The sequence below is a fragment of the Marmota marmota genome, unplaced genomic scaffold, assembly GCF_001458135.2.
Source record: "Marmota marmota marmota unplaced genomic scaffold, marMar, whole genome shotgun sequence".
NCBI lineage: Eukaryota > Metazoa > Chordata > Mammalia > Rodentia > Sciuridae > Marmota > Marmota marmota.
In genome coordinates this window covers 10,073,069-10,096,001 of record NW_026000016.1, presented here as the reverse complement: position 1 = coordinate 10,096,001, position 22,933 = coordinate 10,073,069, and the positions used below count along the sequence as shown (strand labels likewise).

The following is a 22,933-nucleotide window of genomic DNA, read 5'->3' as shown; positions in this document are numbered from 1 at the left end:
TCATCCATTCATAATCATGCTTTTGGCAAAGTTGTAATCAGCACTTTGGTAGTTTTAAATTCTGCCATTTGCTGGTGGTATTTCACGAGTGTTTGCTATGTATTGCAGTCTTAATGTCTTCTTCTGCTTCATTTTCAATGGCTGATAGTCCACTGAGTAGAGGAGTTGTAACATAAATGAATAAATATATCCCGTCCATTGGGCAACATCTTAATACTTTGAGGTTTTTTTTTGGGGGGGGGTTGGCCATGTTACTAAGATTTCTTTGAAGGTAGACCATTTTTTAAAAAGAGCTTCTCCGACTTGGAGCACAGTTGTGTGTGCATTTCTGTATGCCTTTTGTTGCTGCTGTAAACAGGAAGAAACAAACTAAGGCAAGCGCGTGTTTAAGTGAAGCAGAGGGAGGAACAAAGGAAAATTGCAAGAACATTATCTCATTCTGCTGCCAAGCAGGGCACATGGAGATCCTGGGGTGTCCAGGAGGAAGATGACAAGACAGAAGCCCAGGTGGAGCTCTGAGGGGTATCTATCCTCAGTTGCTTGGCTGGCCTACCATAGTACACCTAGCATTTGATCATCTGGGAAGATTGGTGACCTTTGGCTTTTGAAGCTGCACTGCAGGAGCAGCAGGCTCATCCAGGGAGGAAAGCAAGCAGTCATCCTCAGAGGGGAGACAGTCTCCAGGAGCAGATGGGCTCACAGCGGTAAAGCATCCACAAACTGAATTAGCTAATACTACATTATTAAAAAATACAGCACTTTTCATTTTTGTTCAAGATCTTGGAAATTTTCAATGCACCCTTGGGGGAAAATAGTTTGTTCATCCGTTATAATTAGATTTGCCACCTCTTACTCAGATAAAGGAAGGTAATTGACACTTTCGCCTTCTTACTGCGCATCTACTTCTGGGTGTGTATGTCATTGCTTCCTCTGCATATGTGGGTGAACTATTTGCAATGCTTATTTCACATAGCTTGCCACAGGACCGAGGTGGGTATTGGGCAAGAATGGGAACTATTCATTGCAGAAATAAGGGTAATTTGTTTTTTTGCAGTAGCTAATAACAAATGTTTCAAGTGAAGCCAAGTTGAAGTGGATTCAATCAAGGCAATTTTAGTCATAATTTAAATGAGCAAATACAGGCTGGGGATGTAGCTCAGTGATAAGGCGTGTGCTTAGTATGCATAAGACCCTGGGTTCATTCCCAGCAACACAATATTAATTTAAAAACTAGAGATTTATAGAAATGGTATGTCGATTTCAAATTCTGCTAGGCTAGGTCAAAGGGCAATGAGCAAATACAGACTGGGGATGTAGCTCAGTGGTAAGGCATGTGCTTCATGTGCTTAGTATGCATAAGACCCTGGGTTCGTTCCCAGCAACACAATATTAATTTAAAAACTAGAGATTTATAGAAATGGTATGTCAATTTCAAATTCTGCTAGGCTAGGTCAAAGGGCAATAAGGGATACTGATAAAGTAGGAGACAGTCTGTTGTTTTCAGAGGTTGACTTATACCAGTTAATCCCATCTCACACATGTGTATAGTTCAACTTTGAAAGTTACATCCTATAATCTTTAAAACCTTTTCTGCCTCCTAGGTCCTAGCTACCTTGGAGATTGGCGATTTTCTAAATCCAAAGGAGAAGTCCAGGAAGGGACCGTGAATTCTCTTTTGAGTTTCAACTAACAGAATAAAAGGTAATTGTTGAGGATTTTAGAATGTGTTTGCAGTACTTGGGGGAGACCGTCTACAATAGTAGCAACTATGAGTGTGGGATATTTTCTCTTACAAAAACATATCCGGTACTATTGTGTTTTAGTTATATGCGATGTATTTAATAAACAACAACAACATATTCTTCTTAAGTAAGCCTTGTCAGCTAGGTTTACCAGAGGTTTAAGGTGTTAACCTGTCTAAACAGTCATCTCTGTTTATTTCTCTTTCTCTCTCTCTCCCTTCCTTACTTCTTTCCTATCTTTCTTTCTTTTCTTGTCTCTTTTTTTGAGGGTAGGAGAGCTGGGGATGGAACCCAGGGCCTTTCACACCTGCTAGGCAAGTGCTCTACCACTGAACTGCATCTCCAGACCCTGTTCCAATGCCACACCCCTCTGCATGCCTCTCATGCATATTCTGAATGTCATCCTCACATGTGGGAAGAGAATGTAAGAATTTCATTTCTAAGACATAAGATATAGAATTACAAACATAGGGGCTCATTTTAATCATATAAATATTTTTTTCTTCTTTTGTGGTGCCGGGGATCAAACCCGGGGCCATGTGCATAGAATGGAAGCACTTTATCACTGAGCCCCACCCCAGGCCTTGATCTCATATACATTTGATAAACTTATTAACCAACCTCCCCTCCCCGCTGCAGTCCCAGGATAACTGATGGTATCACCCTAAGACCACCTCTTTCTTTGGACTGCAGGAACTGCTCCCCTCCCAGCCATCTAATCCCAAAGCAATGCTCCCTGACCCACAGGCAGAATTTCTTACCTGGATACCCATCAGTTCTTCTGTATCGCATTCAAAGTCCCAGGTTCATCCTCAGCTCACTTATTATTGTTCCAAAAGATTCTCCTTTCCAAAATCCATCCACAATCTTTTGTTATTAGGGGCAATCACAATTCTTGCTCTCCAGTTCTCCAAGTATTGATTTATTTCCCCCTCTTCTTCCCATTGCTCTGTCTAATGATTGGATTTATAGTTAAAGAAACTCATATTTACTATATTGTTCTACTTATTTAGCCACATCTGTTCTACAGCCAATGGGTAGAGGATATAAAGAAACCAAATTGAAGCTGGGCATCATGGCTCACCTCTGTAATCCCGGCAGCTCGGGAGGCTGATGCAGGAGGATTGCAAGTTCAAGGCTAGCCTCAGCAACTTAGTGAGGCTCTAAGCAACTTAAAATAAAAAACAAAAAAGCCTGGGATGTTGCTCAGTGGTTAAGCACCCTTGGTTCATCCCCAGTACAAAAAAAAAAAAAAAAAAAAAAAAAAAAAAAAAAAAAAAAAGAAACTAAATTGAGCTCACTATAAGGAGAATCTTTGAAATATCAGACATTCAAATGAACAGCTTGTCTGTCCTGGAGGAAGATCTCCATTGATGGAACTATTGCCATAGAAACTGCACACCTGTCTGGCAAGGATGTTGTAGCAGAGGAGCTTGGCTGATTTGGGAGATGATCAAATGAGGTCCATTTCTAGGTCCATTCCAAACAACAAAAAGCATTATACAGTGACTTGACTAGTGGCTCAAGGGAAGCAAAGTTTTTCGTTTTTGTGCATTTTAAAAATTACACAAGGCATTCAATGTGATTATTGCACTTGTAATGATTAGCACTTCAATTGTGCTTTGGGGGCTACTTTTTAAAACTTTCCTTCTCAGATCGATTTCTGAATAGCTTGCCCTTAGCCCTCATGAGGTTAGAGGATGGTTTCGTGTATCTGTAGCAGGACTGGGGTGGAGTGCTGCTCAGAGGGTTCTTCATAGCAGGGGAAGCCCAAAGGGCCTGGAGATCAAGGGCTGGCCCTGGCAAGGGCCCTGGGTTTGGTTCTCAGAGAGGAAGGTAGATCAGGGCAGTGACAATGACGAGCTACCAAAGGAGAAAAAAATGACAAGAGTTTGAAGCAGGTGTGTGTTTTGCTAGCTTGGGAGACCATTACTATGAGTTGATTATAAACCTGTTAGGAGGATCTTATCGTGACCTTTGAACCCCACCTGCTCTGCTACCTTGCATTTCTAGTGTCTGCCTCCATAGCCGTCTCCCAAGTACCATTCTGTAGGGGCGATAGGAGAATTGTCATTAAACATGAGATAAAGTACCATGTTTCTGAGAATGCTTGAATGTCCTGTGACCGTCCTTTAAAGAAAATAGATACTTGAACCTTAAAAGGCATATTTAAGTTTTTTCTGTGTGTCTGTGTGGTGCTGGGGATTGAACCCAGGGCCTTGTGCATGTGAGGCAAGCACTCTTCCAACTGAGCTATGTCCCCAGCTCTATTTAACTCTTAACACAATTTTTAGACTCCTCTTTCCTCATCTCCGTAATTCCAGGAAGAAGTATTTCTTTTTCTTCTTCCCTTTCAATGCAACATCACTTTGTTCTTATGTCATTGACTCAGTCCTTTTATTCATAAAGTGTGGAAAAGTTCTCTTCTCACTCAATACTGGAATCTGAGCACCATGGGGAAAAGGGTTTCTTTTTGTTTTATTTTTACTTTATGCCAAGCCCTAGAACAGTATCTGGCATATAGTAGGTGCTCAGTGAACATTTACTTAATGAACTCAGGCAGCTCCTTGACTGAACCCGAAGTTCCCTGGGGATGGGAACTCTTCTTTCATCCTGAATTGGTCCCTGGACCAATTCACTAGCCACCACACTTCAGGTTGTGACACCTCCACATGGGCCTCTCTCTGGGAAGAGCCCGGGAGGGATGTTGTGTTGTCACTGTGTAGGTGACTGTAGGTTAAGCTCAGTCACCAGCACAAAAGGACAGATGAGATGTGGAAGGAAAGCAGAAGCGAGAGCTGGCATTGGTGTCCATGCCAGGCCCTTTTTACTTGCTGTGTTCGCCGGCCCCTCCCAGGAAACAGTGCAAGGGGCTGCGGGTGGGGGTGGGGAGCAGGAAGGGCGGTTGCTGGTTGTCACAACTGAGCCTTCCCCTCTGGTCAGGTCTGGGAGGAAGTGTGTGGTGAGTCACGTGGAAGCAGAATGTCCCTGATACGGGGTTAAGGTGGCGCTTTGGTTTCTAAGCCCTGCTGAAGCCATGAAGGAGAGGAGGCTGCCCGGAGCTTTCTTGCTGTGTGCGCCATGAGCTTCACAGCAGAGCACAGGCTCATTCTGATGATCTAATAACATCTTTGAGTAGGTGCCCTGAGGGGAGTTCTGGTTTCTGGCTTCCTTTCCCTAGTGATCCGAAGGAGGAGGGAAGGAGGCAGGCTTTTCTTCAGCTTCCATGCTAAGCAAGTCTTTCTGGAAAAGACGTTTTAGGTGCAAAGACTTTAAGGCGCACTACCAGTTACCTTGTCAGCTGAGATGTAATTCTGAGGCAGTCAGGAGGGTGTTAATTGAATAAGCCAGGAACCAGTGCTACTCAGCCCTCCCTCCCCTCTCCCCCACTTTGTCTTCTGTCTGTCACACTACATTCCAGCTTTAGGAGCTGTCCTGCCCTTGCATGTCAGGTTTTGGACCGAGACACATTAGTAAATGCTGGATCTTCTTCATTATCTAGCATTCACTAACGCGCGTCCCAGGTCTCATACCTGCTGCCAGCCTGTCTTCCTGCCTCTCCTGCACACCTTGCATCCATCACCTCCTCTTTTGCTCATGTTCTTTTCCTCCTTCACAATTCTATCCTGCCCATGGGGAGAGTCCCCCAGTCTCAGCTCCATTGCCTGCGATGCCATTTGCAAATACAACACCTTATGACAGCTTTCCTGGCCTCACCCTCCAGGGGAGACGCACCTCTTTGCTATACTGTGGTGCCCTGTGCTCCTTACAGCCTCACCTTCTTCTGTCCCTGTGCCAACAGTTTGGAAGGCCAGGCCAGCAGGTGTGCTGTACAGGCCACCACCTTCTTCCTCTCTCCTTCCTCCCCTTCTTCCTTCCTCCTTCCCTCTTTCCTTGCTATTCTTTTTTTTTCTAAGTTTTCCTCTCTAATATTTTTATTTGTAGATGGACACAATACCTTAATTTTATGTATTTTTATGTGGTGCTAAGTATTGAACTCAGTGCCTCACACATGCTAGGCAAGCGCTCTACCACTGAGCTCAACCCCAGCCCCTCCTTGTTATTCTTGATTTGCACTGAACTCCATCACACTTCTTAACACATGATGCACTTTTTACAGTGTACATCTTTGGCTCTAGCCCCTTCAGCATGACATCTCCAGAGTTTCCCGTTCAGGCTCCCATCCTCCACCCCTCCCTGGGTACCACATGCTGTTCCAAGTTTCCCACTGGGATCAGGTACAAGGCCTGAGCTTATTGGCCTGATTGCTACAAAGATATATGTGGTAGGAAGAACCTTGTCTTTCCACTCTCCCATGGAAGACATCCATGGCCTAGTCCATAAAAAGAACTATGTGATTACTGTGAGCTTCTTGAAAACACCAGGTTCAGTCTCAACATTATGGTCTTGAACACACTGTTCCTAGTACCTTGAGTGACTTCCCCCTTCCTTCTCAACTGGCTAAATCTGATGATCACTAAACATGTCATTCAAGAGGCTCCTCCTAGAAGCCACTGGGCCACGTACACCTGTGGCAGGGCTGGGGAGGTAGACAAAACTGTTAGAGCATTGCCATGCTGTATGTTTTGGATGCTGATCTCAACCAAACAGACTTTTGCTAAGGTGGGACTGGATCCCTGACTTCTAGCATCATACTGAAAGCATAGGTATTTAGGAAGTGGTTGCCTTTTTTGATTCTTCATCTTTAGATCTTCCAATCTGTACTTGGTACTTTTTGTTTTAGGTTATTGTTTTCATAGCAAAATACTTAATAAAGAACTCCTGGGTGCCACTGAGAGGAATAAAGTCTATAGACTGAAGTTCCAACCGTTTCTTAAACCATGACCTCAATGGCTTCACCAACTACTGCTGCTATTCTCATGAAGATGTGCAATATGTATTTCCCACCACATTGGAGAATTTTTGAAATTAGTGGAGTAAGTTAGTTCCCTTAACTGCTTATGAATGACTGTAAACCCAGGTGTTTTAATTTAATATATGAGCTGTTGCCAGAAATCCAATGTCAGGAGATGGCTATGCCTTCTACCTAGATCATGCTACACTGTAGGAGAAGGGCAATAGCAGAAGCATTGGGGTTTCAACATCCCCCAGACCTCTCTAGGCCCCAGGGAATAAATTACTGCTCTATTCAGTTATTTCTCTTTGTACAAATGGTTTTTCTCTATACTATGTTCACCTTTATTTTGAAATGTGCCTAAGGTAAGTGATCTCCACTGGACGGATGAGTTCCAATGACCTCGAAAGAACTCTTGTGTTACTAGGGCTAGCTGTCACTAGATGCTTCCAAGCCCAAGGGTCACAAGCATGTGCCAGTAGGAACAGAGAGCTGGAAAATCTGCTCCATATGGCCAAATGGGCATTGTACCCTAGGCCGATGCCAACTGAAATGTAGCCCTCTGTGTAGCTAAAGGCTGTTGTCAAAAACAGAAGAGTTGGCCCTGATTCCCCTAAACCAAAACCCAGCTCAATACTCCAAGAGCCAGCTTCTCCCCAAGGTGATAGCTCAGGACCCAGAGTGACCTCCCTTTGGCCAGAGCTGGCCAAATCCTTAGTTATTCTCTCCAGTTAGTTTGAACAAGAGGAAATCTTTGCAAAACTCTGTGCACAGACTGTCCTAGAAACATCCTTACTTTATTATCATGATCAAGGACTGCTTCATAAGCTTTCTGCATGGGGGTGAGATGACCAGTGATCACCAAGTTTCTGTGTTTATCAAGTTAAACAGTCTTTCTTCTGGGGGCTTTTGATGTAGCTCAGTGGTAAAGCATATGTTCAGCATACATGAGGTCCTGGGTGCAGTCCTCAGCACCAAAAGAGGGAAAAAAGTCTTTGCTCTCAAGGAGTTTGTATCATATGCAAACACACACACACACACACACACACACACACACTATCCTTTGAACTTAAAAATAGAAGAATGAATGAATAAATGTATGGTTAGGTAATACAGACCAAACAGCAAAACATAAATAACTATACCTTTACTACAATGAGCACATCTTTTTGTGTATCACTTGGGGAAGGGGGGTTACATCCCTTACCAGAATAGGAGAATGGAGGAAAGGGATTGGGTTTTCCATTTATACGGTGTATGACTAGGAGAAAAATCATTATGATTTAAAAGAGTTGAGGACAAGGAGATACCATGGCTTGATGAGCTGGAAGTAGCAACTTGCTGTGGTGGAATTGGAAGCAGAGCAGAGGTGTGTGCTCTTTGAAGTGCAGGGGGACTGCTCTGGGTAGGAGTAAATCCTAGCAGGTGGGGGGACTGCTTTCTAGAGATCTTGCTGTTTTAAGTTTCCCATTGGGATCAGGTATGTGACCTGGGCTTATGGGCCTGATTGCTACAAAGATATATGTGGTAGGGAGAATCTTCTCTCTCCACACTCTCATGAAAGACATCCATGGCCTAGTCCATAAAAAGTGAATATGTTGGATTGCATGGAAATTAGGAATTAAAGTTGTGGACCAGTTGTGTTTGAGATGGGGAAGAGCATGCTATGTTCTCCAAGTGGCATCAATGTGATCACCAGACTGTCCTCCTCCTCGGAGTCAAGATGACATGTGATGACAATCTCCATTGCCATTGCTGCCTTGAATATACAGGAAGGGGCCATGAGCCAAGGAATGCAGGACCCCCCCAAATCCCGCACCTCCCTACCCGCAGAAGCTGGAAAAGGCAAGAAAATGGATTCTCCCCTAGAGGTCCAGAAGGAATGTGGCCTTGCCAATACCTTCATTTTTAGCCTAATGAGACCCATTTCAGACTTGTAACTTCCAGAACTATAAAATAATAAATATGTGTTATTTTAAGCCAACATATGTGTAGTAATTTGTTACAGCAAGTTATAGTAAACAATCCAATGTGGAAACCTGTCTCCATTTTTGGAAATATGAAACCCTCTTAGTTATTTATGTAATACAATATGGAAAATTCTTTGGAACAAATAACACCAAGAAGAATCTTGTCAGAATTAATTTTGAGATTTTTTAAGCTAATTTATTTTACTAGCATCGTAAAAGGAACTTGATTTCTTCACTGTTGGTTCCTCACTGCTTAGATCAGTACCTGACTTGTTTATGTTTGAGCACATGAATCTCTCTTTAGCCAAACTTATGAAAAAACAAAGCAATTGTTTTTTCAGAGAAACTAATTTATGCTTAAGTGTATCACTATTATTAGAAATGTTCAACTCAGGCTCTTGTACACACAGAATATCACACTTTGCATTTTCATTCAAAAGTGAGAGGTTTGGTTAGAGAATTTAAGGTGGCTTGAAACAAAAATCATTTTTGCAGATTAAATAACCCTAATCTGAAAATTAATATTTCAAATACTCCAAAATCTGAAACTTTTTAAGTACCACCTTGATGCTGCATGTGGAAAATTCCCCATCTGACCTCAGGAGATAGGTCAAAGTGAAAATATAAGCACACTAAAAATTTGTGTAAAATTATCTTCAAGCCATGTGTGTAAACTGTACATGAAATATAAATGAATGTTGTGTTTAGACTTGAGTCCAATTCTCAGTATATCTCGTATATATATATTCCAAATCCAATCTGAAATCTGAAATAGTCCCAAGACATTTGGATAAGGGATACACAACCTGTACTTCCTTAAGACCTAGGAACTTCTTGGTGTCTACATGTGTTAACCTGTTCTTAGCTTGTTCAAGACAACTGCTATGACATATAGCAAAATGGGACCTTTAACCAATGGAAAAAATTGTGTTTATTATGTGTGAAACTCAGTTTGGAAAATCCTGATATTATTTATTAAATATATTATTAATGTTGTTTGTGTGACACCTTTTAGAATTAAGATATTTCTAGTGTTGATGTATTTCTTTACTCATTTATTCTCTGAAACAGTCTTTACCAACACTGTGGTATGTGCCAGGCCCTGGGGGGAAAAAGGTAAATAAGATTGGCATTTACCCTAGAGGAAGCCACATTTTAGATGGGAAGACACACAAGCAAGTAGATAATGAGAATGTGGAATAGCCAGTGTTAACTGTGAATACCAAGCACTGGGCTAAACTCTTTTGTGGGTAGTTGTTAATTAAATGTACCCTATGGAAAATAATATTCTAATTAAATAACTGTGCAAAACTACACGGGGTGGAATTTTTATAATCATTGTCATAGATGTCTTTGGCTTTAAAGCTCTAGAGCAGTTGTTAAAGCTTTTCTGTAAAGGGCCAGAATTTTAAGTGTTTCCATGTTTGAGGGTCATATAGTCCCTGTCACAGCCATTCAGCTCTTCCATGGTAGCATGAAAAAAGCCATAGGTAATATGGAAATGAACAAGCATGGCTATGTTCCAGTAAAACTTTATTGACAAAGGTTGGCAGAGGGCTAGATCTGCGCATGGGATGCAGTTTGCTGGCCCCTGTTCTAGAATAGCAATTATAGATGGATACTATTTTGTTTTAAAATTTTCTCAAGAGGGAACCTATAGGTTTCATTGGCTTCTCAAATGAGTCGTTGACAACTGAGAGTTTTAATCAGTGTCTGTTTAAGACTGTATTCTAGAACCTCACAGAGAAATGATATAGCAGACTGGATTAATAATGGAAATTCAGAATGACCCAATTTCCCAGCATTTCACATCATCATGATTAATATTTAACAGACCTCTAAGAATCTAGATATAATACATCTTTAGGTCATTATAATGGAGTCCAAGAAGAAAACCACAGTAATCTAGTCTTGGCAGAGGGTTTGACATTGCGGGGGTATGTGTGTTTTAACTCTGAGGTTTTTGAAAAATAAGAATAGGGATGATATGTCTGGGACCGTTGGGAAGAAATAAGGTAAATATATGGATAGATGACCCAGCAGAAGGCTAGAGTATTAAGCCTTGATCTGGCTGTCTTGTGGAAGGCAGAAACAGCTGGTTAGTGTACAAGAAGGGGCTATGTGAAGGGCAGTCCCAAGTCCAGAAAAGAAAAAAAGAATGTGTCTTGACACCTTAAACAACAAGCCAGAAAAATCTGCTTTTAATACTTGATACTGTGGGAAAAGTTACTGAATTCAGAGTTGAGTAAGAATCCTTCAGTACAGAAGAGTGAAATTTTTTAAGGGCAGATCTTTCCAAGAGTAAATATACTAAGTTATGGTATGATAGGAAAAGTAGAAAATCATTAAAGAGCTTCAAAAAAGTAGCTAAAAGGAAATACTGGGAAGCCATTTAAGTCACCTATACTGGCCCTAAGTGACTAGAGGATTTCTCTCTTGGCTGGTAATGGAGAGGTGGATGAGTTAAGATTACTTTGGGGAACCAATTCTTTTAAGTAAAACTTTTAAGAAATGAAAAGCAGATGAAGTTTATAAATTGGTTTCAAGTTTGGATGGTTCCAACTGGATTGAAACATTCCTGTGCACTAGGAAAAGATGAAAATTGATGTTGGGACTGTTGTCTCTGGAGGTCCCTGGACCTGGTGTTCTGAGGTGTGTTTTGATCTGGTTTCCCATTGGATTCTGCTGTTGCTCTTAAGGTTGAATTGGGGGAAAGAGGGAGGAAAAGATGGAAGTCGATAGCTTCCTGGAAGAAGCGCATGTTAGCAAGCTACAGTTATTCCAATCAAAACAACTTAAACTTTTCCTTGTGTTTTGAATACTGGGCACAAATCTTGTCTTGGACAAAACAGATGTGATTTTGGGATGTGTACAACATCCCACGATGTGGAAGCTGAGCCTTGCTGGCTCTCCTGCAACTGCACCTCTCTCCAACTTACAGGAATCAAACTTGATGTGCTTGTGCATTTGTATATTATTTCTGGCTTCTCTCTAGGTAAGCTGCAACTTCAAAAAACTCAAAAGAGCTTTTTCAGTATACCAATCTTAGGGCAACTGAAGAAAATAATCTGTAAAGCAGATGAATGCTTTGAATGGATTTTGTCAGGGTTTGCCTAAAAGATTTTAACAAGTAAGTCAATTAAGATTCTTATAATTTGACTTCTCCTTCCCAATAATTAATTAATAATGGAAATATAGTAAAGAATAGTCATACTCTGCCATTTTGTTGACATTCTTTTGTTTTAGCAAAGGTTAAATAGGATTTCAAAATACTCTGGTATATTCTATAAGCTTTGTAACTTTTATTAACTTTGCTGGAAATCTTTGTTTCCTGGAAGGTTCACTAATGGAGTATGTTATTCAGCTTTCCATCACTGTAACAAATACCTGAGATAATAAACTTATAAAGATAAATGGTTTATTTTGGCTCACAATTTTGGAAGTTTCAGTCTGTAATCAGTTGGCCTCTTCACTTTGGGTGTGTGGAGGAATGTCATGGTAGGAGCATATTGTTATGATTTAGATATTAGGTGTCCCCCAAAAGCTCATGTGTGAGACTATGCAAGAAAGTTCAGAGGTGAAATGATTGGGTTATGAGAGCCTTCACCTAATCAGTACATTAATCCACTTGAGTCAATTAACTGGGTGGTAACTGCAGATGGGTCACTGACGTCGAGCCTTTAGGGTATTATATTTTGTCTCTGGTGAGTGGAGGAGTCTCTCTCTGCTTTCTGATTGTCATGTTCTAAACTACTTTCCTCTGCTACACTCTTCGACCATGATGTTAAGCCTTTTCTTGGGCACAGGAGCAATGAAGTTGGCCATCTGTGGACTGAGACCTTTGAAACCATGAGCCCCAAATAAACTTTTCCAGCTCTAAAATTGTTCTTGTCAAATCCTTTAGTTACAACAGCGAAAAAGCTGACTAAAACACACATAGAGCAAAATTATTCACTAATCACACAGAGATTATACTCTTACTATAAATGCAGTGTGTGAAGAAATTGGGGGTAGAAATTAATAAAGGAAGTTAGGTACATGGTTTGTTGAACCTTGTAGAAGGTAATAGCCCCCATCCATGAGATAATCCTGTTGGTTTGATTGCTGAGATGCCTTTTTAAAAGGTCAGAGTTACTGATGTGTAATTTGCATATAGGAAAATTCACCCATTTTCGTGTACAGCTATGATTTGATAAGTGCATACAGTGGTGTAACACCACTGTGATCAAGATACGAGTATCCATCATCCTAGAAATTTCCCTGTGGCCTTGGCAATCAATCCCTCCACTTAGCCTGAGCCCCTGGCAGCCACTGTTCTTTTCTACCCTTATAGTTTTGCCTTTTCCAGAATGTTGTACAAATGGAATCATACACTACATAGATTTTCAAGCTTGGTGTCTATCTCTTAGCATAATGCATATGCTATTTGTCCATTTGGCCATATGTTAACATTAGGTATTGCTGTTTAGTATTTCATTGTGTGGATACAGAGTTTGTTTATCCACTCACCAGTTAAAGGACTTTGGAGTTGTTGCATTTTATTAGGGAATCATGAATAAAACTCCTTATACATTTACATACAGGAATATGGAAACAAATTTTCATTTTTTATGGGGTAAATATCTAGAGGTGAGTGGCTGGTTAATATGTTAAGTATATTTTAACTTTATTTTTAAACAAGAATCATCTGCCACACTGTTTTTGCAAAGGGGTTTTACTATTTTGCATTCCTACCTGCAAAGTATGAGAGTTCTATGAGCTGTGATTTAACCTTCCAGGACTCATCCCTGGAAGAGAAACCTCAGAATATGTCTCTTCTTTTTCCTCCCCTCAATTTTGTGTTTCAATCCCTTCTACTTAGATCTTCAAATTACTTTTTATTTTAGTAGTGATTTTTAACATCACTATTTCCTGAGTTTCTTTTCTCCTTCTCTGAACATAATGTAGTGCCTTGTCCTCAGTAGATGCTACATGCACATGTGTTTGACTTGGGCTTGGTACATTAAATTAAACTGAAGCTCAAGGGTAACCACCATGCATGGTGGGGCTTTGGTACAAGGGTACCAGGCTCATGGACACCTGCACGTTTTGGTTGAGCCCTACTCCAAGATCTAAGGAGGGGTTTCTCTTACTTTTCCCCAAGCAGAAAAGTACCACTGAGTCTAGGCTGTATAACTGTGTTTGGGCTTTTATGGTGATGGTCCATTTTGCTCCAGCAGGGAAATCAGAAAGATTATGGTTATGAAAAGGTATATAGATTTATCTTAGAAATACTATGAAGTGTATAGAGTCAAATGAAAAGGTTTTTATCTCTGAAGGCTTTTACATTATTTTTTAATCAATGAGATGCCTAGCATTGTAGGTGAGACTAAGAATTCTGGAGCCAAGTTTTGCTACTTGCTGCCTACCAGATATTGGGCAGCGTTTCTATGCCTTTCCTTTTCTGTACAAAGGGAGATGATAATTGTATCTAGTGGTGGTGATTTGTTGTTAAAATGTATACTTGCTTAGAATAGTGCCTGGCAAGTATTGCTTGCTCCGTAAGTATTTGTGGCTGTGGCTATTGTTATTAACCCCCCCCCAATACTCTGAAGATGGGTGTTTTTCATGAGTATGTCACACTCTCCAGCTGCTAAGTACTAGGAACCTGTCCAAAGAATGATTCAAACTCAGATGACAGTAAGAACCAGTTTTATGACATTTCCTGGACTAATGGCCAGTGGCTGAGTAGCCTCAGAAGTGTGCATTGATATTCACATATGTTGACTCAGGTTACTTCTTTTTACATGTTAACAGTTCTGTTTTTGTTTCTTTTTTTAAAAAAATATTTTATGTTTTAGTTGTAGATGGGCACAATATCTTTATTTTATTTTGATGTGGTGCTGAGGATTGAACCCAGGGCCCCGCACATGCTAGGTGAGCGCTCTACCGCTGAACCCCAGCCCCAGCCCTAGTTTTCATTTCTTATTCTTAACTTGAAGAGACTCAGAAGGAAGCTGTGATTTCTGAGGTGCATTGTCCTCCGTCAATTCTCGTTTATTCCATATTTTGGTCACTACACAGGGTTGGAAGTTTGGGCACAATAATTGTAGTGTGTGTTCTCTATCTCTATCTGTATCTCTGTATCTTTCTCAGTCTCTCTCTCTCCTGAGTTTCTTTATTGCTGTTTCTACCCAAGAGTCATTTCTTTTAGCACTGCTTAGCAACTTTTTTTGGCATCTCCTTATAAAGTAGTCCCCTCTTGTTCATTATTTCATTTTCTATGGTCTCCTTACTTGTGCCCAGCATGGTCCAAAAACACTGAATGGAGAATTCCAGAAATAAACTCTTTGTGTTTTAAATTGTATGATGTACTGAGGTGATAAAACCTCACACAGTTCCACTTTGCTGAGTCATCGTTTTGTCCAGCATACCTATGCTATATATGCTACCCTCCTGTTAGTCACTTATATGTTACCCTCCTTTTAGCTTCTGATGTTGGAGCTATCAAATACACAGAATTCAATACTATCTGCAGTTTCAGACATTCACCGGGGGTCTTAAAGTGTATCCCCTATAGGTAAGTGTGTGTAGAGGAGAATAATACTATAGTGACCATTTGTCAAGTTGACTTTGTGTTTTGGGGCTCCTGAATCCTGAGGATCAGTGAGCATCCATGCAGCCAAAAGCAGAGTCTTTCTGTGCCCACACAGGGACAGCACAAGGCTGCCCATGTGTGCAAATATGGCACAGTCTGACTTCACTCATATGCATTTTACTCACAAGAGAGTCAAGGAATTTATGTTGTTCTAAGCATTTTTTGCAGGCTAAATGATGTCTCACAAATGCACAATTACTTTAAATGCTCTTAAAGGCCATGACTTATAAAGTGTAAATTGTTAGGTGTGTAACTGAATTCATCTTAAGGTTTTGACATTGTAAATGTCTTACTAAAAGTGCAACCACTGGCATGTGGCAGGGAGAGAGGGACGGGTCTGAGAAAGTTTTAATAGTAAAAAGAAGCTGCTCATACTTGAAGATCCATCTTGGTAACATGTGCCCAGGAGATATTACCTAAATGATGAGAGCAAGGTCATCTACTACATTCAGCCTGGACCCACCCCTACCTCCTTACCTCATTAACAGAGGTTGATGGGCAGAGTATGTACAAGGGTGACCTTGAGACCCTACTGGGTATTTTTCATGTCAACCATGGTTTACATGCTATAGGCTTTTAAATTGAAATGTGTTGACCACATAGATAAAAAAGAGGAGGGTCTAGCATCATAATCTTATTTTTGTGAAAATGTGTATGAATGAAGCCAGTAGAAAAGAGAATATATTTGCCCTCAATTGCACAAATTGATTGTAAGGGTCTCAGAGGTCCAGAAAGAGACCAAGATGACCCAAGATACTGTGGTTGCTTTGAGCCCATGCTGGTCCAGTAGGAAGACCACAATTTACCTCCTTTTAGCTCTCTGTTAGCTGTGGTGGATACCACTAGACAGGCTCCTAGGATCATCTGTAAAAATATACTCACATGGTATATTTTCCTAAATACTGGATTTGAGGACCCTTGGAGGAAGTCTTAGTGTTCTTTGAGGCATACTGTAAGATGTTGAAATATTCCCTTCTGTTTTTCAACTTAGCACATTAAGTACACAACATGTGTGTGTGTTTAATTACAAAGTATAATGTGGTGCTGAGGATTGAACCCAGGGCCCCCCGCACATGCTAGGTGATTTGTATCACTGGGTTCTGTACATATCAAATCATATGTACAAGCACATGTATCTATACATAGCATTGCTACTTGTTTAATCATTTTGTGGTTGCTATTCCACAAGTAGTAGGAGCCACTGAAGTTGTGTGTGTGTGTTTTGTTTGTTTGTTTTGTTTTATTCTTTTTTTGATGCTGGAAATTGATCCCAGGGCCTCACACATGCTCACAAGCCCCCTACCTCTGAGCTATACCTCCAATCCTCACCAAAGGTTTTTTGGGCCAACACACGCACACGAGAGAATTTAATGGAAAGTTAAATTTGTTCACTTATAATTTGGAATTAATACCCATATTTTTTAATTGTTGAAGGATTTTGCAGGAGCGTATTTAAAAATGTATCAAACCTGACATTTCCTTTTAGGAACTTGTGTTGTCATGGGTTATGTGGAAAGGGCACCCAATATAAGCAGAAAGCCCACAAAGTGGGGAGCATGTCCCTGTAGGACGATATCCCCAAGGACAGAGGGGTGTGAAGTGTCTGGACCTCACAGGGAGGGCTGGGGTGCTTATTTTAGCTCCCTCTCCTTCACATGTCCTCCACATCAGTTGCTATTTTGACTAGTGGCATGCCGGTGGCTGGAAGCCCTCACAGGGAGAATGAGCTGCCCCTCTGCTCACTGGTACCTTGTTGGTATCTGTGGATCACTGGACTCATGGCTATGAAATACTAAAATCATTCAACACAAGATAGGAGTCCTGCTTATAAAATCCCACAGTTTAACTTCAGAGGAATAAATACAATTATAGTACAGGTACTCTTGATTAAGAAAGGTGAGAAGGCAAAAAGATCGACATAGTCAAATTTAATATATCCTTTTGAGTGAAAACTACCAAATATTGACCTAGTGAAAAATCCAGTATTTAGGAAAATCCACACTGTTAGGTACATACAATCCTAGTGTGCAAAAATCTTACAAGTCCAGGATCGCAAAACCTCCTATTATTACTTAACAAATAGACTGGGCCAATGGCTAGTACTCTCAAAATGCTCTATTTTTTGTTGTTTCCCACGTTGTTTGCACGGGCGTGCACACACACAAGATTAAGATGAAGCCCAGCATGTTTAGTGTGTCATTGAGAGCTGTCCTTACCACTCAAAGACAAAGCAGTGGGCCTGGTGGTTTTGAAATCAGTCCTTCCCCCTCTCTGTCCCTGCTGCCTCTCTCTCCTCATACCATCTTTCTGCTGTTGTCCTTGATCCTTGCTTTTAACTTTCACGTGACAATCCACTCACTTACTAACAGTTTTTCCATCAACTTAATTGGTCCTAGAATGAATGCTAACAGAATGATAAGTCCCGAGCACCAACATATTAAGTATGTATCCAAGGAGGGATGGAGCAGGGCTGTCCCCACACTGTTAACAGACACATGGTGATATCTGTAGGTCATTATTATGTAGTACCAGCCACTGGAGACCTTCTAATATGTAGATGGTTATGTTGCTTTGGAGGCATTTTATTGATTTATTTTTTAACAAATATTCAAATAATACTGATTATGCTGTTATTATTATGGCTAATCCAACCCTGAATGGTTGAGAATAAATCAGCCTTCTGTATCTGGGTTCTGTATCCTTGGAGTCAACCACTTATGCATTCCAAAAACTCAAAAAAAAAAAAAAGAATTGCATCTATACTGAATATGTACAGACCTTTTCCTTGTCATTATTTTCTCAACAATATAGCATAACAGCTATTTACATAGCAAGCACCTTGTACTAGGTATTATGAGTAATCTAGAAATGATTTAAAGTGCTTAAAAGAATATATGTATAACAATGAGGGTCTCCTTCCACCATCATGCAATTCCCATTCTCCCTCCCTTTCCCTCCCACCCCTCTTCCCTATGTAGAGGTAATCTTCCCATGCTCTTCCTCTCTTCCCCATTTTGAGTCACCCCCCTTATATCAGAGAAGACATTCGGCATTTGTGTTTTTGGGATTGGCTAACTTCACTTAGCATAATCTGCTCTAATGCCATCCATTTCCCTGCAAATGCCATGATCTTATTATTATACATTATTATACAAAATACATGTATGAAGATGTGAGGGAAAAAAAAGAATAGTGTTACCCTAGATTAGGTAGAGAGAAGTGATGGGAGGGGAGGGGAGGGGTTGGGGAGATAGGAAGGATAGTAGAATGAAACAGACATTATTATTACTGTGTGTATGCGTGACTGCATGACCAATGTGATTCTGCAACCTGTATACTCAGAAAAATGAGATATTATATCCCATCTGATTCAAATGTATGATATGTCAGGGTCATTGTGCTGTCATGAATAACTAATTAAAACAAATTAAAAAAAAAGACACACTCAAAAAGGCAAGGGTCACATGTTTTCCCTCATATGTGAATACTTGACCACATAATGGAAAAGGGGAATTCAATGAAAATATCAGAGATATTTGTGGAGTAAAGGCAGGGATTATAGGAAAGGGAGGGAGGACGAACAGAGGGATGGATGAACAGTAGAATGAAACAAACCAAACTCTCTCATGTACATATATGAATAAAACATGGTGAATTTCAATTTTGTGTGTATCTATAATGCACTAATTTAAAAATCTGTAAATAAATGGAAGATAAAACAACAGAAAAAATATATGTATGTGTAATGCAAAGATTGTACTGTTCTATGTAAGGGACTTGAGCATCCATGAGTTCTGGATTCACTGGGGGATCCTGGAACCAGTCTCCCAAGGACAACAAAGGTCCACTGCAACCAAAGAGTTTGTTTATAATCAAGTGTTTGGTATGAATTCAGGAGAGAAAGAGGCCCCTGAAAGGGAAGCAGGGCAGTGAGAGGTGGTCTCCTGGAAACTGGAGGTATCTGAGCTGAATCCTAAGTGACATCCTGAGATTCATGTTAATGTAGGGAGGAAGTACCAAGGCTCTGTGAAACTATCTGGAGGAACTTTCTTTACTTTCTGTAGGCATATGGAGAAAAGAATGGAAGAACGTAGCCAGGGTAAAAGTTGGGACTCATTGGCAGCCTCATCCCTAAGCTCTGTAATGGGGGTTCCATTAGATGCCTACTCGAAGGGAACGAGACTCCGGAGCTAGAGTCACTTGCAGCAGTAGTCGTTCAATAGTAAATGAATAAGATGTGTTGAAAATGCTGTGGGCGACCCCACTGGCACCTCGTGTCAAACCAAGAAATCTTTTGAAATGTTCACCTTAAAACCTTTCTCTAGCACCTTTCCCCTCCTGCTGCACTTGGTCAGGAATTGGTCTAGAATTGGTCTGGACTTAGTCTTGTCATCAGTCTGGAATTAGTCTTGTGTAGAATTCGTCTTGTCATTGTTTTTGGTACATATTGACAAGGTCAGAGAGCACTAGAGAAATGGGACAAGCCATTCCATCTGGCCTTGAGCTTTCTTCTACCTCTCTTCCTTTTGCATTTACCGTCTTGGCTATTCTTTCCCCAGTGTCTCATTTTCTTCTGGAGTTTCTTTTTTTTTGCTTTTTTTTAAAACCAGTTTGAACAGTTTTTCAGTTGCATCTACCACTAAATTTGAACTCTTTTCTAATTATGTTCTTGTTCTTTCCCCCAAATTATCCTGCCTGCATTAAAACTGATTCACAGTTTTGTTTTCCAGTTCACATACTAAACTCTGATATTTATCATTTTAGTCACCAAGATCTTCCCTTTGTCTTGGAGCAAGTCAGAAGCCTTCAACTAAGTGTTTCGTGTCCAGCTTTCTTGCTTCTTCTTGGTCTTTGGGTTCACATTCTCCAGTGTAGAATTTCTTCTAAGTCCCCTGCAGTTCTAGAGCCCCAGTTGATTCTGCACACTCCAAGTTTGAAAGCCTTTGTTCCAAGGGCTCTGGAGGGAAGTGGGCCAGACACAGTGTGATGTCTGGGACGTGAGTGGTGCTCTGGGGAAGAGGGAAGGATGAGAATTCCTCCCCTGACCCTTGGTTCCTCTCCTACCCTTCCCTGTTGGCTTTTCATGGGTCTCAGACATTTCCCTTTCTGAAATAATTTCCCTCTTCCTTTCCTTGTAGTGCCACAGTGTGGGGGTCTTCTTTTCCAAAGCAGCCAGATTCCTCTGCAGTTTAGAATACTAGGGAAGAGCCCAGGGGCACCGAGAGGCTTAAACTGGTCTATCCCAGTTCACAAGGCTCCAAAACTTAATAAATAAACAGATTTATATAATATAATATAATATAATATAATATAATATAATATAATATAATATAATAATATAATTTATATAATAATTTATATAATAAACAGATTTATGGGGGAGGGAAAAGCTTTTTTTTTCTTTTGGAACCACGAACCATCTATTATACACAATATTTTGTGTGTACTGCAGCCATTTTTATGGTTTAAAGTAATGAGTTAATAATGGCTGTCTGAATTTCATCATGTAGTGATTTTATTTTATTTTTTTACCCTATGGGAAATTCGTATGAGCCGACTCCCCACCACCCTCACCCATCACAAGATGATTTCCTTATAAGTTGCCTCTGGGCCTGAGCTTCTGGAGGTGAGCCCCATTCGCCATAACAGATAAAGCAGGCTTCTCACAATAAGCTTCCCAAATATATTTATGAAAACCGAGAACAAGAGCTGCCAGGTCTGGGCCCTCACAGTGCTGGTGTGTCGCCGGCTGCTGTCCACTTCAGGGCCTTCTGTGGTCAAACGTGAACTCTGTCCTGACATTTTCAAAAGGTCATACAAGGAAGTGCTGAATAGACATGGGAAGGGAGAGGAGGAAATACTTCAGCAGCCGAAGATAAAAGATTTCCCAGAAGCCACTTATCTTTTAACTCCTAACCAGCTAATGAACCCAGGGGCTTTCCTCTGCAGTCTGGGGTCTTGGAGCTGGGTCCTTGCTGTCTGTAGTACTTGTCCCAGCTAGGTCATCAGAATGTCATATAGGCACTTTGCTATTTTGAGTGTGAGAATGACTGGTACCGGGTGAGTCACTTCTTACACGTTACATCTCACTAGGCAAATCACACTGGGAAATGCACACTGGCATTCATTCTATTCTGGCACATTCCAGTGTAGGTGGGTTTTTCCCTTCCTCCCCAGCCTTTGAAGATGGCTGCTGCCTATTATCAATGGTGTGGACCAAATTCTAACAAAGTAGATGCCTTAGACAGGTTATTCTAGTGCCCTCACTACTCTACCAAGCAGCTCTCTTTTTCTTTTATTTCTCTCTCTCTCTCTCTCTCTCTCTCTCTCTCTCTCTCTTTTTTTTTTTTGGTACCAGGGATTGAACTCAGGTATTTAGAGACAGGGTCTCACTGCATTGCTTAGCGCCTCACCATTGCTAAGGCTGGCTTTGAACTCGCGATCCTCTTGTCTCAGCCTCCTGAACTGCTGCTTTTCTATGGAATCAAGCCTTAGTTCCTTCTGGATGTACACATCCAGCTCCAGGATGATTTCCAACACATTTTTCTGTTTTCTCTGTTCTCCATGTATGACAGGGCTTCTCTTCCCAAGGCCAATTATTTGGATCTCATCTAAATTTGAATTTAGAAAGTACTCATATTTACCAAAGATAATTCTCGCCTTTTGACTAAATACATAGAATTTCAGTCGCCACAGAAGAATAAGAGCTTTGGAGAACCATTCCATGGAAATGACTGTATTCACCAAGTTTAAGATGAAAGAGAAAAAGTATTCTTTTATTGAGTACTTTCAAAATCAGGTTTAAAAGGATTCTCTAACCCCTGCCTATAATTTGTAGTGGCTGAGGTAGACAAATTGAAAGGGGGAAAGCTGTTCAGAAACAGCAAATTAATTAGAGTATCCTGCTGTGCTCACACATACAGTTATATGAATTGGTGTTTTCTTTCTTAGATTTCAAAGCAGATATTTTTCTTTCTCCTTTTTTCAGAGAGTTCAAGTAGATAAAGACGTGGAAAGCTGGGATGAAATGATTTTGAAGCCCATCTGCGTCTGAAGCCATGATTTAAATACCATCATTAAGGTACGTCTTGGAGGAAGAAATTGAACCAAGGGTTGTGGTTAACTCTTTTTCGGTTTTGCCTGCCTTCTGAGACTGGGTTAAGCCATGTCATGAGGAGTGGCCTGTCTGAATCACATTCAATGAACCAGAGTTTCAAGAAAGTGAAAGCTGCCCTGTGAGGATCAGTGGGCCCACAAACCTTTCAGCCATTATGATACTTGGAAAAAAAAAAAAACATTTCCTCAGTGGTCCTGTATGTATCCCAGTGTACCCTTTAGAAACTCCTGGAAAGAAAAGGGAAACTTGATACTCAGTTCTTTCTGAACTGAGTTATGGCTTTGAAAGTGCTTCCATGGACTCCAAGTTAGATTTTGTAGATAGGAGTACCTAACTGTAGAAAAAGGGAAGAGACATACTTCTGGGAACTGTGCTATTTGACCTGCTTCTCTGGAGTGGTATTTCTCAAAGTGTGTTCCTTGAAACACAGCTCCCCATACTATTAATTCAGTGGGGGCAGGTGGTGAAAGATGGGTCTGTGCCCAAGTGAATTTGGGAACTGTTGCATTAAAGTAATTGATCTTTCTCATAAATAAAGAGCCTGGCCAATCTACATGATGTGTGTGGTCAGTGGTACTCACCATAGTCCTGTGGAATTCTTTTATCATAACC

At 40.7% G+C, this 22,933-nt stretch overlaps 1 protein-coding gene across 9 annotated transcripts in view; it reads left to right on the top strand.

The window, feature by feature from the left end:
• Window positions 1-22,933, top strand: part of Svil (supervillin) — a 225,470-nt gene that overhangs the window by 36,568 nt on the left and 165,969 nt on the right. The window contains exons 1-4 of one of the 9 annotated variants that reach the window (XM_048809133.1): window positions 286-704; window positions 1,609-1,701; window positions 11,563-11,697; window positions 22,193-22,285. The gene's annotated coding sequence lies outside the window, so the exon portion shown is untranslated. Of the gene's footprint in view, window positions 1-285; window positions 705-898; window positions 1,702-11,562; window positions 11,698-22,192; window positions 22,286-22,933 lie in introns of those variants that run through there. The other 8 variants (XM_048809131.1, XM_048809126.1, XM_048809134.1 and 5 more) reach the window with 8 other exon arrangements.